Raw genomic sequence first — 17,047 nt, forward strand, 5'->3', positions numbered from 1 at the left:
CAAAGCCCATGGGTCATTGTGTCTCAACCTTCTCTGAGCTCCACAGTGTAGTTTGGGGTGTCTGGTCCCTCCTCAGCACAGAGCTCTGCTTCTTCTTCACAGGCATGTCCTGAAACCTTTTGCTGAATCAGGACCTCTCTGGCACCATAACCAATTTGCACATACATTAAATCAGAGCGAAACTGGGGCAAGGACTCAGGATACAGAAAGCTGCAGTGTCCGATTAGAGGTGGTCAAATTACTGACTGTGTATGCTCAGGCTGCTCCAACAAATTAAAAGTGGGGGGTGGAGGAAGGACACTCAATGAGGTCTGTATGCAGAAGGTGGGGGGAAGCCAGGCTAGGGGGCCTCAGCAATACCCAAATTGTCCCGTTTGCCAGTATCCAGGGATAATTTACACATCAAAAGGAGAGAGCGGAAATGGACATGAAAAGTGACAGCAGTTGCCAAGTTAAATAAAAAGCCCCTCAGTGAACATGAAGAGCAATAAGAGCCGTTTGGAAAGTTGGCTGCAGAAGAAGAGGTTATGTGAGAGCTTATACCCGACCGCCTTCTTGGCCCCTTGGGAACCAATACAGACATGGAATTCACTTGACCCGCAGGGCTGAGCAAAATATGGCCACACATCAGTAAAGCTTGATGCTTAAGTCATAAGAAACAAAAGCAGGACTGTGCCAGATGCCAGATGAGTGGGATCAGGTAGCAGGAACCACAGCCTGACTTCAAAATGCCTGAGTAAATCTGGACTGCTAAGTTTTCACTGGATTGAATCTGAAGAAAATAAAGTGGAAGAAAAATGCTGTTTTTTCCTTTCCTAGCAGAATGCTAGCAGATAGATATAGGTTGAATTTGAATAAGCAAGTGCAGTATTTATAAGACAAGGTGTTTTTTAATATATGAGGCTTAGCTTTGGCATTAAAGCAATTTCTATTCTTGTCATGAATCACTGAAGGACAGACAGTGTGTTTAGGTGTGATATGAATATCCAAACCTTTCCTTGCCTCTCTTCCCTCTATTTTATTTTTTTTTTTCCTTTCCTTGGAGAAATTTTAGAAATATCTCGATTTTCCCCCTTGCAGCCCAGTCTCACTTTCCACTGCTGCATAGCTGCTTATGATACGTTGTCAAACAATGTTGTCCTGGCTTGACTCTGCTAAGAGAGGGTGCAAATGAGCTGGGGTTTCCGATGCAAGCACCAAGAGAGCAAAACTATTTGTTGCCACAAGCAAAAATGTTCCAGTGAGAAGCTGATCTCTTTTACACAGGTCCAAACCTGAAATAACTCCACAGCTGTCAGTGAAATCACTCTAGATGTGCAAGAGAGGTGAATCTGCCCTCAAGTCCTCTGTCTTCCTTCCTGGGGGAGGGCAGCCTGGCTCAGGAGCTGGGAGGGGGGAGAGTGCCTGCAAGGAGATTGCTGCTGCCTTTTTATACCATCTACATCAACTTTGTGATCAAAGGCTAAAAGTGCCCGGAATAAGCAGGGTCCTGGGCTTTCCCACTCACATGGTGCAGACAAGCTTAACCCTGCCTGCTGAATGCCAGGGCTCAGGGCAGTCACGTGCATCAGTGGTGAAGCCTTTGGGGTGGGTGAAGCAGAGGGGGGTTTAAAACCTCGGATGTTGGGATACATTAAGGCTTGAGTCAGCTCAGACTGCAGGAGATTTCTGCCCTCTGAGTGGGCCCGTCTGCTCTCCCCTGAGAGCTGTTTGGTGGGATGAAGCCTGCAGCTGCTAGGGGGCTTTGCTCTTCAGAGATGAGCCAAATACCTCCCGGGGTGGCTCTGTCTGTGGCTGCCGTACTGTGGGGATTGGATTACAAGCAGCTTCACGCTGACATGGCTTTGGAGGAATAAGGCTATATTGAATATTATGGAATTCAAGGAATAATAATATTGGGGGGATAATAACACCCTCTAGGGAACAAGACTGTCTCTCTCTTTCTTAACAGCCCTGGCACAGAGAGGCTGTAGCTTCTTATATGTAGTGGGAATTAGCAGCTTCTTCAAGGCTTACGTGCCAGTTCCAGTTACAGTGTTCCCAGAATGTGTTCTGGCACTGCAGATGGGATGGGGATCTCCCTGCAAAACAAAACAACTGGGGCTTCCAGATCAGCTTGAAATTTCTCTGCTTCCTCTGCCTGGGAGGTGATAGTGCTTAGAGATTTCTCTTGGCACCTGCTCTTCCTTTCTCCTTCCAGTCACTTAAAGGCCAGGCAGAATTATTCCCTTCAAGACCCAGAGTCCCATTTGCTCTGTTTGTGCATAGTTCCATCAGTTCAGAGGAGCCAGAATAATCAAGCTAAGCATGTAATACACCAAAAAATGGTTTGGGATACTGAAATCCCAAATTTGAATCTGAAATCTGAATTCAGGATAATGATGCTGAAAATAAATAATATGATGTATTTTCCCTTGCTATAATACAGCCTATTTCTGATGTATCTGACTGTCATCACAAAACCTCCTTACTATAATCAGATTTAATACCTGAGACTAAAGGAGAACAGTTAGTTTTAACAGTGAAAGAACATTGCAGCAACACATCTGGAAGATACAGGTTTGTAAGGCTTTCTCACCAGATGAGGAAAGCCCCCTGGATGAAAACCTTACCCCAGAGAGAAGCATGTGTGTTTATCAGCATCATGCTCTGGTTGGTGAGCCCTGCTGTCACATGTCAGGAGAGGTGACCAGCTTGCCAACCCTTGGGTGGGATGTGAACAGCAATTGCGTGTGAGCTGTCAGCCCAAAGTTCTGCATCCCCTGGGAGGGATGAGCCCTGGGATGGTGTGGCTGCTGTCACATGCTGCTATGGATCTGCTGGCTGTCCATGTACTGTTCACCCTTCCTGCCAGCTCCAGTCAGGGAGATGCCACCAGTTCAAGAGGTAGAAAAGCCAGGCAAGGCGTAATACAGCCCTGTCTTGGAAGGCTTTGCAGAGCAGCAGGGGGGATTCGCTGTATGATCCAGAGGGATCAGCAGGCTCCGAGGGCTCCCAAGCCAAGGACTAGATCAAGGGAAGAGCAGGACAGAGCAGCAGAAGCACGTCCGAGCTCCCAGCTGCAGCATCCAGGCTGCATTGTAGCCTCAGTATTGCCTGCTGGCACCTTCCTCCATCCGTGCCGGCAGCGCCCCTGGAGCAGCTGCTGCCCCTTCCTTCCCTGACACCCAGCAAGGTGCAGCCAGGGCAGCTCTGCCTTACCGGGAGCTGCTGAGGAAGGGCAGCTGGATCCGGAGGGATTTGCTCTGGGAAGGGCAGGCCCTGGGCTGTGCACATGGCAGCCTGCACAGGCAAAGCACCATCTGCTGCAAGGTGACTGATGCAGAGGAGGGAGCAAGGACAAGGATTTCTCAGAGCCAGAGGTGTAGACAGACTGGCATGTGTTGTTTTTGTTGTTGTTTCAACAGGATTGCTAGGAAAAAAAAAAGAAGAGCTGGTATGAAATCACATCTCTGTCAACTACAGATGTGCACACCTAATACATAAACAAGTAGAGAGTGATGGCCAAACTCATTTGAAAATCTTCTGAGCTGCAGATAAAGAAACAACCCCTAAAGCGAGAAACCAACCTGCGGATGCCCGGATCTCTTTGCCAGGGGTCTGAGGGAAGAGAGATCAAACTTGGTGGGCTTTTAGCTGTCTTTGGATGAAGTTTCTGCCTGACATGAAAGCTGAAGCCATGGCAGACGCTCGGAGGTGCCTTTCAGATGATTGCATTAACTGTGGCTCCAGGTGTCCAAAGGAGACAGCTGACAATTACACCTTTTGTTTTCTTTTTCATGTTTGACAGCCAGATGCCTTTTTGATCTTCAGTGTGTGCTTGCCTGTGTGTGCGTGTGTGCATATGTGTATATTTATATATAATCTCAGATCTGTCACTCTAGCAGAGTCACAAATGGCTTGTTTGAGCATTTAAACAAATACAGGGCTTATTTACACGCTATAGCATCAAATGGAAGGGTTCCCTTTTGGCACCTGAGCTCCCCTGCAGTTTTACAAAACGTGTTCTTTCTTGTAGCACTGTGAAATTACAAGGTTGTCATGCAGATTTTACTGAGGAAAAGCCAGTCCTGCGGCTGGTTTCCCAAATATTAAAGAGTTATACAGCAATATTTCTCAGCTGTACTGTGGGGTTTAGCACCTCACAACAAGGAACAGGATGATTGGATGCATGTTGTGCATGATGCCAATCCAGAAAGGAGAGCTGGTTCAGGAGATGAGGGATCTCAGCAATGGAAAAGCAAAACATTTAACGAATTCAGAGGTGGAGCTCTTTCTATGGCTCTGGAAGCCCAATATTTCAGGTAATTCTTACTGACTATACATATGTAGCCAGAGCCAGAAATGTACAGAAATTAGTTGTGCTTGTTCAGATATTGAGAATGACTTTTTCTGACAATGAAGAGTTAAAAATCAAATCCCTCAAGTCCCTCTGTTCCCTTGTGTTTACTACTGGTCACTGCAGGAGCCAGAGTATTGGCATGGAAGGCCTTTTTTTGACCTTCTTACATTCTTATTAAAAAAAACAAGTTTTTTTTCTGGCTTAGAGCAGAGCTTTTCCACTCAAAGGGAAAAAAAAATCTTTGCTGGTTATTTCTGGCTCTAGAGCCAACCCCACTGCAGGAGTTCCAAGGCCTCTAAGGTAATGGTAGGGTCTGCAGGAGACCATTAAGTGGTATTCTGAGAGATGGACACTTCCAGGCTTGAGTTAGGTTGGAATGGTTTAAAATCATGGTGCTCACTACAGTATTCACAGCCTGCCATCAGAATTGCTTGGGAATAAGGAAATTGTACAGTTGTTGTGATACAGTTGTTTTGAACAAGAAAAACTCTAACCCAAGAGGGGGTTTGAATTAATTAATGTGTGACCTTATGGCTCAGGCTAAGGCCAAGACTTTCACAGACTGTGAGGCTGTAGACTCATTATAGGAAAGAAGATTTGTTCCAGCAGTTCCTTCTCTTTCCAAGGACTGTTGGTTGAGGAATGAAAAGCCTGGAGTGAAAAATTTATTTCCTTCTTGGGCTGGTATGGGAGCAAAGGGTGTGTGTTGCAAAAAAGATCTTTCTTTTTTTTTTTTTTTTCTTTTTTTTTCCTGCTACTGAAGAATTGATGAGTTGGAAGTAAAAAATTAACATAATTAATGGTAAAGTGCTTTCCCTGACAATAGTGGGTAAGTCCCAGATGCTTTAGAGAAATAGGCTCTATGGAGCTGTTCTGATGACAAAACACCTGAGGACACCTGGTTCTCCAGAGGAGCCAAAGAGAAAATCAGGGGCTTGTATTTCATGATGCTCTGATAGCTGAGCTACCCTCAGAGGAAAGTAAGGCTGGCAGAGCTGTCAGCACTCTCAAAGGACAGCCCAGGGTGCCACATATCCCAGATCACATTTAAGAGTTTGCCTCTGAGGCCTCTGTCCATGCATTGAATGGAAGGGAGGGAGTTGAGTGTTGAACATTTGAACTCTCCAAGGAAGGGAGACCTAATGCTCCTGACTAGCTGGGCTGTGATTGCAGTAAGTTCCTCATTTAATATTTATTACATTCAGATTTCATAGGAAATGTCTGCAAGTTATAGTTTTAATGGAAACTGACCCTGTAAACCAGTTGATCAAATCCCAGGTCAAGATGCCATGACATATGCAAATCACACACAAGGCTCGTGTACAGCTGCATGTGCAAAGATCACACACCACGACCAAACCTCCACTGACTTCAATTAAAGTTTTGCCCAACTCAGCTTGAGCTTTGCACATGGAGCTCTATGTGGGCTTTGCACATGATTTGCATATGTCATGTAATGCACAGTATGGTATTGTGTACAAGTTGTCTCCCCCTAATTAATACATGATAAAAAAACCTCTAAGTGCATAATGATTAAGAAAAATTTGTGCATAGGGAAATTGCTTGCAAATGACCACACTGGTGAAATTATAAGCCAGTAATATTGCAGTCCCATTTATTTTCTGCTAGGTTTAATCACCACTAATAATTCAGTCGAGGGCAATTAATCTTTTCTGATCAAAGTACAGGAAGGGGCTGAAGTACTGTAGCTGCATCACAATGACATGTAATGCTGATGCTGCACAATTGCCTGTTTGCTGAGAGATGTGAAGATGTCCTCATCAGCATACAGTCAATGAGTGGGAGTTCATTATCACACAGCAGGGAATAGAAAGGTAAAGAAGCCCCCAAATACATGTATAGCTCATTCCCTGAGCTAGGAGGGCATGTGAGGGGAAACTGTGGTAGAGGCCAGTGAGGAAACAGACCTCAATATTCTTTTTTCCCTGAAATATCTCTTATCAGGATGAAGTCCAGCTTATGTTTCACTCAGGAAAAAAGAAATTTTGTTCCCAAAGCCCTCATAAGCACAGTCACGTTCCCAAGTTCCTTTTATCAGTCAGTATCAGGATGGAAGCTTGTTGCCTCTGTGAGATGAACTGGTATTTTGGTGGCAGGGATGTTTCCTCTGGGTGACTTGATGTGGCCCAGATGCCTTAAAGCACATCCTTTGTGCATCTTTCCTTGGGGAATGTTATTGATGAGCACTGGGAGACAGACTCTTAGGAAGCTCCTGCAATGAAACCAGCATATGGCTGAGAGCTCAAGGGAGTAGGCAAATGAGGTGTCTATCTTAGTTCTTCCTCTACCACTTTTTGAAGGAGGGTTTGAGATATTGGTTATACTGTTATCTTGGACAAGAAAAAAAGTCCAATAAGACCATTTTCATTCATGTGGTCAGAGAAAAGAAAGAGGGGCATCCTGCCTCCTGATTTACTTCAGGTAAGTATATATGCTTGAATTTACCAGGCTTGAAGTCCATGATGTGCTGTACTGAGTTTTGCAGATGACATTCTAAAAAAATCTCAACACCTAGTTTATTTAGTTGGGATTCATTTATTCTGATTTTTCAGCCAAGCCCTTGCTCAGGAACTTTGATCTGAAAGTGGTGTTTATTTTCAAAGTACAAAAAAAAAAAAAAAAAAAAAAAAAGAAAAAAAAAAAAAAAGAAAAAAAAAATCTTTCCATGTCATTTAAAATTCTTTTGATATTCCCTTCTATTGATATTGCCACCAAACATCAATGGTGTTAGAAAGACCCAACACCTATTATTAAACAGACAGACAGTATTTAGAGCTCAATGGGCCCAAAATACAGTGAATCCAAACTGAAAATTCATCAGCTCTGTAGCTGCTAAATGGTTTCTATGATGGGCTGCTATTCATCTTCTAGAATAGGGAAGCCTTTCAGAAAAGAGCAAATATCTGCCAGGGGACCAGAGGCCCTGGATAGAAGACAATTAGCACAACAGGAGGAAAGAAGGGCTTTCAGAATTAGAGATGAATAAGAAATATTAGTAATGTGTCATTTTAGTTATTGTTTCAATCACATTAAATGTTTGTCTCTCTTGGTTGCAAGTGTAGTGCTGTATTACTTGTCTGGCTTTGCTTTCTTCTGTAATTTGTTTCACAACAGAGTGATAGGATTCATACATTTCACACTCACTGTTCTCATCTTTAAAAGGCTACTTTGTTTGCCCCAAAACAGATAAAATAACACCTTGCTAGTTGTTGCCAAGATAAACTGTTCCCTCCTAATCTGCTGTTTCTCTCCCCATACCTAGCTTTAATCAGAGATGGGGATTTAAATCTTTCATTCTGAGGCATGTAACAGTTGAACCAAAGGGGATATATTTAGATGGTTTAAAAAACCCATTGTAATTTCAAGAGTAAATCTTGATGTTTAAAAGTGCTGAAGGGTTTCCAGGCTGCTCGTGGTATCACAAGCTGTAAATTTGCTCTTATCGTCAAAGGAAAATATCCCAATCACAGAATATAAGCAGACTGTTAAGTCTTGAATATTGAGAGGTTTCAACCATCTTGTGCTACTCTGTTAGAAAGGGAAGGTATAGTTTCATTGATTAATGTCACATCACCTGAAATTCTGGAATTTCTCTCATGCAGATGAAGAATTAATGACAATATAATGTCATAAACTTGTCTAGCACTAGGGACTGAAAGGATAATTCACTTGGAAACTGATTTAGATGAGACATGTGAAGGCAACCTTTTCTGCATTATATAGCCCAACACCTTATCCTGGGATATGGTGTTGTCTTTTAGACACTACACTCCCTGAAAAATGTAGGTCAGCAGAAGGAAGGTGGTTCTGAGAACTCAAAGTTTGGATCTGGGAGTGGAAGATGTTTAATCCAGAGGAAAAAAAATATCCTGGTGAGTGACTTGGTGATCTTCAGATGTGCATCAAGCTTCTGCAGAGCAGAACAGGGAGTCTGTTCTCCTCAATGATGGAACAGGAGTAATGGGCTTAAAGTTCAGAAAAGGAAATTTCATTAAGGAATTAGGAGAAACTTCCTAATGTAAAGGTAGTTAAGGACTGGGTGAGATACTGTCTGGGTTAGCTGTGGAGGTTCACCAAAGTTTTCCCATAGGAGACTAAAGCAATATCCATTAAAGATTGTTCAGCTTAGTGTCCTCATTGATATGAATGGTTCTTGAAGTTGCCCTCAGGCCTGTTTTTTATGATTTGCACTAATCATGCTCTCCTCTCATAGCTAATCATGCTTTACTGCTTGAATATTAGGAAAACAGCATTACTGGTCTTACATGTCTTTTGAAGCTTAGTATAGATTTCAAGTTATCTTGAAATAGCTTGGACTTGATCAGAATATATATATTCTATTTATGTATGTATCTGTTTATCTATCATGAACAAAATGTAAACGAAGGTGAAAAGATTTTTTTCTTTAAAGGTTGCCAGGGGATAATGCTACTTTTTTCCTGAAAAGTGCCCTATGGGAAAACAAAACCAAAAATACATTTGGAGTTGAGCCAATCCAAGTGAAAATGCTGTCCTTTCAGCAACACAGTGGAGATTGCCTGTGCCATGGGAGTCACAGCTTTGCCTCCCAGGCCATGCCATCATCTTTGTTCTGCCTCCTCATGGTGTCTCATTGTGTAGCTTCAATGGGAGGCTTCAAAGCCTCCAGCAGGACACAGCACAGCCTGGTTTATGGGTGGCTTTGAGGAAGGGAGGAACCCATGCTACTGTTCCCATAGGGCATGGCAGTGGTTTGAGATGGACTACTTGTGTTTCTGAATCATGAAATATTTCACTTTGAAATGCCAGAATATACTGAAAGTTACTTTTTTTTTTTTTTTTCTTCAGTCAAAACCTGCTTCTCTCTGCTGGTTTCTAGGTGATTGCTTTAGAGAGTTTATTTTCCTGGCAAAAAAGCAACGTTTTACATGGAGAAGAGGTTTTTTTGCTTTTGAAAATGCTTGAAAAGAGATGTTCTGCAAAAAATTAAAATTTTAGTGGGAAAAAAGCAAACCACTAACTCTTCCTTGCCCCCTTGCTGACTCTCATTCTGACCACAGACAGGACATTCCTAGAACTTAGTCTTTTTGATGTGCCCACTGAAGAGTGCAGCAGTAGGGTGTAGACTGGAGCTGCAGCAGCATTCACCCCCCCCCCCCCCCATGAGACCACCCTAGGGAGACCTGTTCCAAGCTGCTAAGGGAACAGTAGCAGCAGGAATGACCTTTGGTCTGTGATCCCACTTCACCACAGAGGGGAGGATGGGGTAAATGTTTCCTGAACAAATATTTGCTTTCAAACCTGTGTGAGAGGGAGGTCTCCCTCCAGTTCCCTGGATCGGAATTTTAACAGATCCTCCTGAACTGTTCTGTTAGGTGAGCTGGGTTGCCCTCCCTCAGAGGACATTTTATCTGTGATAATTCTGTTGATTATTTCTTGCAGCATTTCTGGTCTGTCAGGAGCCCAAGGCCAGGGTTCCCAAAGGAGGCTTTGTCTTTGGGCTTCATTCGTGCCTGTGTTTCTTTTGCACCACTCAACTTTAGCCCCAGCTCTTTGCTCCCTCTGAGACTGCCATCTATTCTGTTCCTCTTTTCCAAATGACTCCAAATTGCTTTGCAACTCTAGCTTAAAGGGCTTCCTCTGTCTTCCATGTAAAGAAAAATAACTCAATGACTCAAAGCTTAGCAAGAAATATCTCCCTCCTTCTCTCATGCTGGTATTTTCCCTGGTTATTTCCAGGACCTTTACAGCTGTCCCATAGGAGCTGTGTGAGGGCCAGAGTGGCCTTGCCTTGTCTTGCAATGTCAAATAGCAGCCAGAGCATGACTGAAACCTTGAAGCTGCAGTGTCCTTTGTAGGGGATTATGAATTAGCAAAATTAGATATATAATTGCTAGCAAATGTAAAGCTGTACTTAAACCAGCTACCTGTGCCTAGATTAGGTTCATGAGTGGTGTTAGAATAACATCCCTGCAGAGCTGGTTCCCTGCCCTGGAGTGGCCTGGGGACCATGGTCCCAGTCCTGCCTCCTCCAGAAACTCAGAGTGGGGCATTCATATCTTTCAAGACTTTGTCCTCTTCCCTCTGTAATGTTATCCATTTTTTTCTCATCCCCAATCCCAAAAGCTACTTGAGGCAACAGGCAAATCCCTGGTTAACTGTGGTGAGCCAAATCCTTACCTATCACACAAGTTACAGGTTAATGAAAAACCCCAGCTCCAGGCTAAACCTTGGTTAAACCAGCCCTGTGTTTTACAGCACATCTGGGCTGTGCCTGGCTCCAATTTTTCCATACTTGAAAAATTACCATGTAAGAGGCTGCTCTTTAGCACCATGGGGCTTGGGAGGTGACAGCAGCCAGCCCAGCCTGCTGGGAAATCCCTGTGGGTAACACTCTCAGGAGTGACTCAGGCTGTTGTTCCACGCTGAGGTTCTGGGGAAGATCTGTCATGTCAGAACATGCAGGCTGGTGTAGGACATCCCTGTAATTCCTCTGGAAAAATAAGGAAAGAAGTGCAAGTCAAAGGCTTTACCTGAGCTTCATACTGTTGTGCTGTGTAGCTGTACAACTTAGTCAAGTAATTGAGTAAAGGATGAGTTAAACCAATAAAGGACCAAGTAAAGGTAGTTGCCTGTTGGGTACAAGGAGGAACATTTCCCAGCTGTAAAACTCCATTAACCATAGATCCTGTCTGTAGGTATCCTCATGCAGAGCTCAGCTGTGGCTGAGTGTTCTTCTATCTCTCCAGTCTCTCCTCCACTCTGTACTCATCAGCGCTGGTACTAGTATTGCACTCTGATACCAGAGCTCTGAAGGAGAAGGGAAAAGGGATATTTTTTCCCCTTTCTTGCATATTACAAAGCACTGTATGGATATTCTGGCTGCCACCATTTCTAGGACTGGGTCCTTTGCAGTAAGGGGAGGTAGGGGCCTGCAGTGCCACTTGCCCTGGGTGGGACCTCTGCTCCTGAATGACACAGGCAGATTTCCAAACCAGGAATGAGGAGCTGCTTGGGTGAAGAGTTTCTCCAGGATGGTGGCTGGTCTGAGTGACATCCAGTGCTACCATTCTTGTGTTTCTGGTCACATGCCTTAGTCACCAGGCATGAAATCCTTTACTTGCCACAGCTGATCTTAACTGCAGCTGAGATCAAACTTCAGTGAGTGTAAATCAGCTGCCTCTCTATCCCTCTCAACCACATTTTAACTACACGTGGGATATTAATTATAGGTTGTCTTTTTCATACCTATACCTCTGCATTACTTGTTGCTTTAGGAGATGAAAAAACAGCCACAAGAGACAATGGCTCTACAGTGGCTTTCAGCCTCTCAGGACAAATCCCAGAGCTGACATCATCTGCAATTATGGTCCACAGATCCAATCATTCTGACATAAGGTGGTAAATTATTCATGATTTGGCAGCCACCATAAATGGAGAGTGTGCTGTAAGAAACCTCAGAACTGCAGGACTGGTTTGTCACTACAGTCCTTATTAGGCTAGTGGCCTATCTCTAAAAACAATATTTTGGGTAATGGTGGTAGAGCCTTTGGATAGATTTATGTGGTATAAACTATTTCCCCTTGATTTCCTGTGAGTGTCTTGGCTAGCAAGTACAGGCAAGAGGATTAACTTCATTCCTACACAGGGCTATGTGCCTTCTGCCTCCAGGACATTGCAGTTTAAACTGAACCAAAGCTAAGTGCAGGGGGAACATGCAATTGCAGCAGATTTGATGGGACAGGGTAGGGTGGGAGGCAAATGAACTGATAACCTTGGGCAGAAAAACTTCCTGTCTTGTTCTAACAAGTTTGTGCTCTCTTGTGTACTGGCTGAGGATGAGGGACAGGAACCAGGGCACACTGGACAGGCCCAGAACAACTGTTTGATACTGAAAGGCAATTTCTGATTTGCAATACAAATGTATTTCCTTCTTGCTGCTTGCATCATCACTGCTGTCATTTATTAATCCAGGAATGCTGAGGAAAACTGACCAGGCTTTTGTTTCCTTTGGGAGAGGTATGTCTTGTTACTCAGAGAAAATCCCTTCACATCAACTACCCCACTGATTTACCCTGTCTATTGAAGGTTGTCAGTCATGTAATCTAGATGTAAAATAGAAGCTGGAATAAATTTTTCAGAAAATGGTGAAAATGCAAAACAAGTCACAGCCAGTATGGACCATTATGTTCCTCTATGTTCCTCTAGCCTGACCACTTGTACAGCTGAGGCCAGAAAATATGACCAAGTAGCTTATTTATATAATTTTGAAAGAAACCTATACTTTGTAAACTGCATTTCAACTAGTCATTACTCAAGTACTGTGTGTTTGTTAGATTGCTTTTATATGTTTCTTTCCCTTCTTGTTTTCCAATTTCAGTCTTTGCATTTCCTCCAGATCCATCTACATCTAACCTGGCAGCTCTGGATAATGCCAGAATCCCCAGCAGCCTTCTGCAGTGCTGATGCCATGGTGTGTATATAGCATCTGCTTGGAGTATACCCAGCTTCTTCGTATGAGAAACTGGGGAACAGAGAGAGGGATTGATTAGTCAAGAATTAAACGTCCTTTCCTGAACTGGATACTAACCAAAGGGTATGTTTCCCATTTGAAATTATTTCTTTCTGCTAGTGGAGATGACAGCATGTGGGGTAGTTGCTTAGGGAAAAGAAAGTAATTTGATTTTCAGGGACAATGTAGAGTCCCATTCCTAATGCAAGGGGGGAAAAGGGAGGAGCTGTTAGGATGTCTGCAGGACATCATCCAGGTACAGTCTGCCCAAACTCTGTGTCACTGAAGCCACATGAAAATGGTGTTGAACTGCAACTAATAAACTTCAGTGAGAGACAAGATACATCAGTGAAGGCCAAATGGGGGGATCTTGTCTATGTAGTGTCCCTTTGCTCCGAGCAGAGCTGGAGCACACTGCTGTGCATTGCATTGCCAAAAACTCCTCTCAAAACTGGAATGTCCTTTTTCCATCTGTGATCTGCCTTGCGAATAGCATGGATCAGGATATTGCATGATTAATGGAGAAAACGGGGGAACCCTTTGAGAAGGAGGGGAGTGGTTGGGAAAGGGGACTTGGCAGATTTTCACTAATGAGTCCTGGCACTTTCTGGGAAACTCCCATACAAAAGAAATGAAAAGACTGTAAAAGTGACAGATTTAAGAAGTTGGAGGAGTGAAATCTGACCAGGTAAGGTTTCAAGTGCTGTTTGGCACCTTAAAATGACTGTTGGATCTATATTTCAGATGTGATAAATAGGCTGACTTCAAAGGGAAATGGTGTTATAGTCAATCTCTTCTGACATGCTAGGAAGAGCACCATCCATCAAAGGATTGATACTGGCCTCTGAGAATGAGATTTATGTATATTCAAATACATCTGGGTGATAATTTGAATGCAGACTCTTTTAATGAATGGTAAATAAAGGCCAAAAATTAACACTTCTTCCTCTTAAACAAGGAACCCAAGTAAATATGATGCACCAGTAATGACTGAAAATAGAGTCATTTGTAGACAGGTCCTTCAGGTTTCTGCACCTTCACATGAAAAGCCATACAAAGAATGACAAGTACATTGCCACCTAGCAGCTATCCAGGCAAACTAAAACATAGCAGCACTACTAGCTGTGAGCTGGCAACTCCAAGTCATTCTGCAAAACAAAATCCCAATAAAACACTAAAATGCAGGAAGTCAAGAGTTTTATCCAATTAGGCAGGATAAGTGGGCTGGTGCCAATCTGGTATCTCACACTTCAGCAGGGTAGGCACAGCTGCAGTGGGATGCCAGTGATAATTTTCCCTCCAGCAGTCTGGCATGAGCATAAATCTGCTTATAAGCATGACATTTCCATGGAAGTTGGTAGTCCCTGCAATTGAAAAGAACTGCTTTCCAGTTTTTTTGGCATCAACTCGTATCTGAGTCAGTGTGATTGCTCGAAGATGGAAAACTTGGAGATGAAGCAGCCAGATTCCTGTTCTCCTACTAGAGCCATGAATGAGCATTAGTATGTTGCTGGGCTGTAGCCTATGCTTTACTCTCACCTTCTGCACCAGTGGATATAGGAACATCACATCCACACATCCTACACCAGAGCAGCTCTTCTAGACCCTGTCACCCCTTTGTCTAGTCCAGGGATGCTGGAAAATACTGACCACTGAAGGAGACTGATTCCCTGCAGTTTACAGTCTGCTTTGAAGAGCAGAAGCATATTCAGTGCTGAATATGTCAGAAGGGGAACACATTTTGTGTGTGTGCTGGTGAGCTAAGGTGGGTAGGAACACACCGACTGAGCTAGGACTGGAGGGAGCCACTCCTGCCTGCCTAGGGATTATTCTGGTAATGACTGCATGTGTATGGCTTATTTTGCATTAAAAAAGCCCACAAACAAATAAACTGAGAAAAAATTATAAAAATAGAAGACCAAATTGGATGTTTAAGCCTGTAGATATTACTGCTGGATGTAGAGCTACTCAGTGCCATGGAGTGCCAGCCATGGAGGAAGAGCCATCTCCTGTAGCAACAATCTGTTTGCAGAAAGCCGTAGTGATACCTGTCACTGCTAAAGGATCGGATTTATAAAAGAAAGCCACATTTTTGTTTTTGCAGAAAATCTTGTGATAGAGCAGGCAGGACAGAGAAGATGTGGGGGATGTAACAATATTTAGCAGTACACCTTGAGCGACAGAAATAGCAGGTATCAGCAACAGGTAAGCAGCAAATTGTCCAATTTTTAAGTGCCTCATCACTTTTTCACTCTCCCCCCTTTGTACTCTGGAGTTCTGGTGTGTCTGAGGGTCTACTATCATTTATGATGTGAGCTTTAATGAGACCTGGGATAGTGATGATGGCAGAAAGGTTCTGCCAAAGTGATGTTCGCTCCTGAGACTTCCTAATGGTAAGAAGGATGCATAACCTTACGTCCTTGAATATTTTAAACTTGACTTTCAGACCTTCTGTTTTCTTACTTGTAGGACTGGTGTCCTTAATGCACTTTGCAAAAGACACATCACTGCACAGAGATCTCTGCAACAGGTGTTGTATAGTAAGTATTTAAGTATGAACAAAATGTGTATCCAACTAATACCTCTGCTACAGACACACAGGTGCCAGCAACACCTTTAAAGCTTTCAGCATCTAGTTTTGGTGCTTAAAATGCAGTGATGTTCATGCTTCAAAAACTGGAAGGATAATGTGAATACTTAAGGTGCCTTAGGGCAATGAAGTTAGTTCTTAGAGGTATTATTTGTGACACATGATTAAAAACAGGATGATTAGCTTTTGTTACTCTGTTTCTGTTGGCCACGGTTATAGTAAATGCATTCCTAGTCTGGATACTCCTTCCCCTGCACTTCCAAGAAAATGAATTTTTATTTTAAAAATGTTCATGTAATTAAAGGACATGAAATTCAGCAGAAAGTCTTTTAAATGCATAACTGATTATCTACTTCCTGTAATTGCTGGTTTGTATATTGAAACTTAGATTGAGTTGGCAGACAATAAAAGATTATTTTTTAATTAGATATACTCATCCCTATCATTTGGGAATAGGGGATATTTTCCACCACTGCTGTTCTTCTTATCCAAGAGACGTTCATCTCTTGCTTGATATCCATGTCATTTTTCCCTAAATGAGAAATAAAGAGAAGCCTGACTCCCTTGCAGAAACAGTGTGGCTGGGCAGTGTTTGTCATTTCAGTTTGATAGGATGCTGGTAGCAGGATGTATATACACACATTATATGGCATTGCTAGGCTACCTACTGAGACCAGTTTAAAGTAGTGAGATTCACTTACAATGCCCCATGATTTTTTCAGTCATTCTTCATTAAACTCTCTGCTTTTACATCAGAAAATTGTCAACACAAAGTTATGACCCCCAAACTGTTCTCTTATGGGGTCGCAATCTCATCTTTTCTTTGCCTTATGACAAACAGAGCAATTGTTTGTTGCCTTGAGAAGGCATTTCATGTAACCTCTTGCCCTGCAAACTCCATCTAAAACAATAATATCTCTAGAGACCGTTCTTTGCTTGATAAATGGGGTTGCAGCCTACCTCTGGTTTAACATACACTATCATGGGCACTGGAGTGTTTGCATCTCTGGTAATAATGTGGGTGTTAAATAGGGAGTTCAGTTGGTGACTGGGGAGCAAGCTGCATTCAAAGCATGGGCTCTCAATTTGGAATTCTTTTCTGGTGTGGGGACTACACTTCAAAGCCAGCAGTAGGGTCCCCACACCTCTCCTCATCCTGTCTCTGCCCTCCCCAGCTGCAGAACTGCCATGTGGCCACCAGAACAACTGGTTTCATAGCACAGTAATGGGAGGTTCTGCCTATATTTGTAGCTGACCTTTTCATGGAGTTCAGGCACTAGAAAAAGATGTGGCAGAAGCACTGACTACCCTCACCAACTCCTCTGAAGAGACTAGGATGAATCCACTTGTGCGAGCACAGCCAGTCCTTGATTCACATTTCTAGTTAGAAAAGCAGGTTTTGTGATTTGGGGCACATGGCAAAACTGTACCTCTAACTGAAGCTACACTGGATTTTGCTTGCCCCTAGTTTTTCTCATTCTTCTCCCTTTCACATCTGCAGTCTCCTCTGCTTCCTCCTTCAAGCCTTACCCTGTTGCAGTTCTACTGCTGTAACTCCTATTCTTGCTATACTCAATCTTTTCCTCTTGACTGCTGTAAATCT

The 17,047-nt window shown here is 43.2% G+C and overlaps 1 long non-coding RNA gene across 1 annotated transcript in view; it reads left to right on the plus strand.

The window, feature by feature from the left end:
- LOC139796874 (uncharacterized) overlaps window positions 1-17,047 on the plus strand; it is a 120,683-nt gene that overhangs the window by 72,879 nt on the left and 30,757 nt on the right. Inside the window, exons 3-5 of the long non-coding RNA XR_011726185.1 lie at window positions 12,741-12,938; window positions 14,959-15,059; window positions 15,324-15,394. This is a non-coding gene — a long non-coding RNA (uncharacterized lncRNA). The remainder of the gene's footprint in view (window positions 1-12,740; window positions 12,939-14,958; window positions 15,060-15,323; window positions 15,395-17,047) is intronic.

This window comes from Heliangelus exortis, chromosome 5 (genome assembly GCF_036169615.1).
Source record: "Heliangelus exortis chromosome 5, bHelExo1.hap1, whole genome shotgun sequence".
Lineage (NCBI taxonomy): Eukaryota > Metazoa > Chordata > Aves > Apodiformes > Trochilidae > Heliangelus > Heliangelus exortis.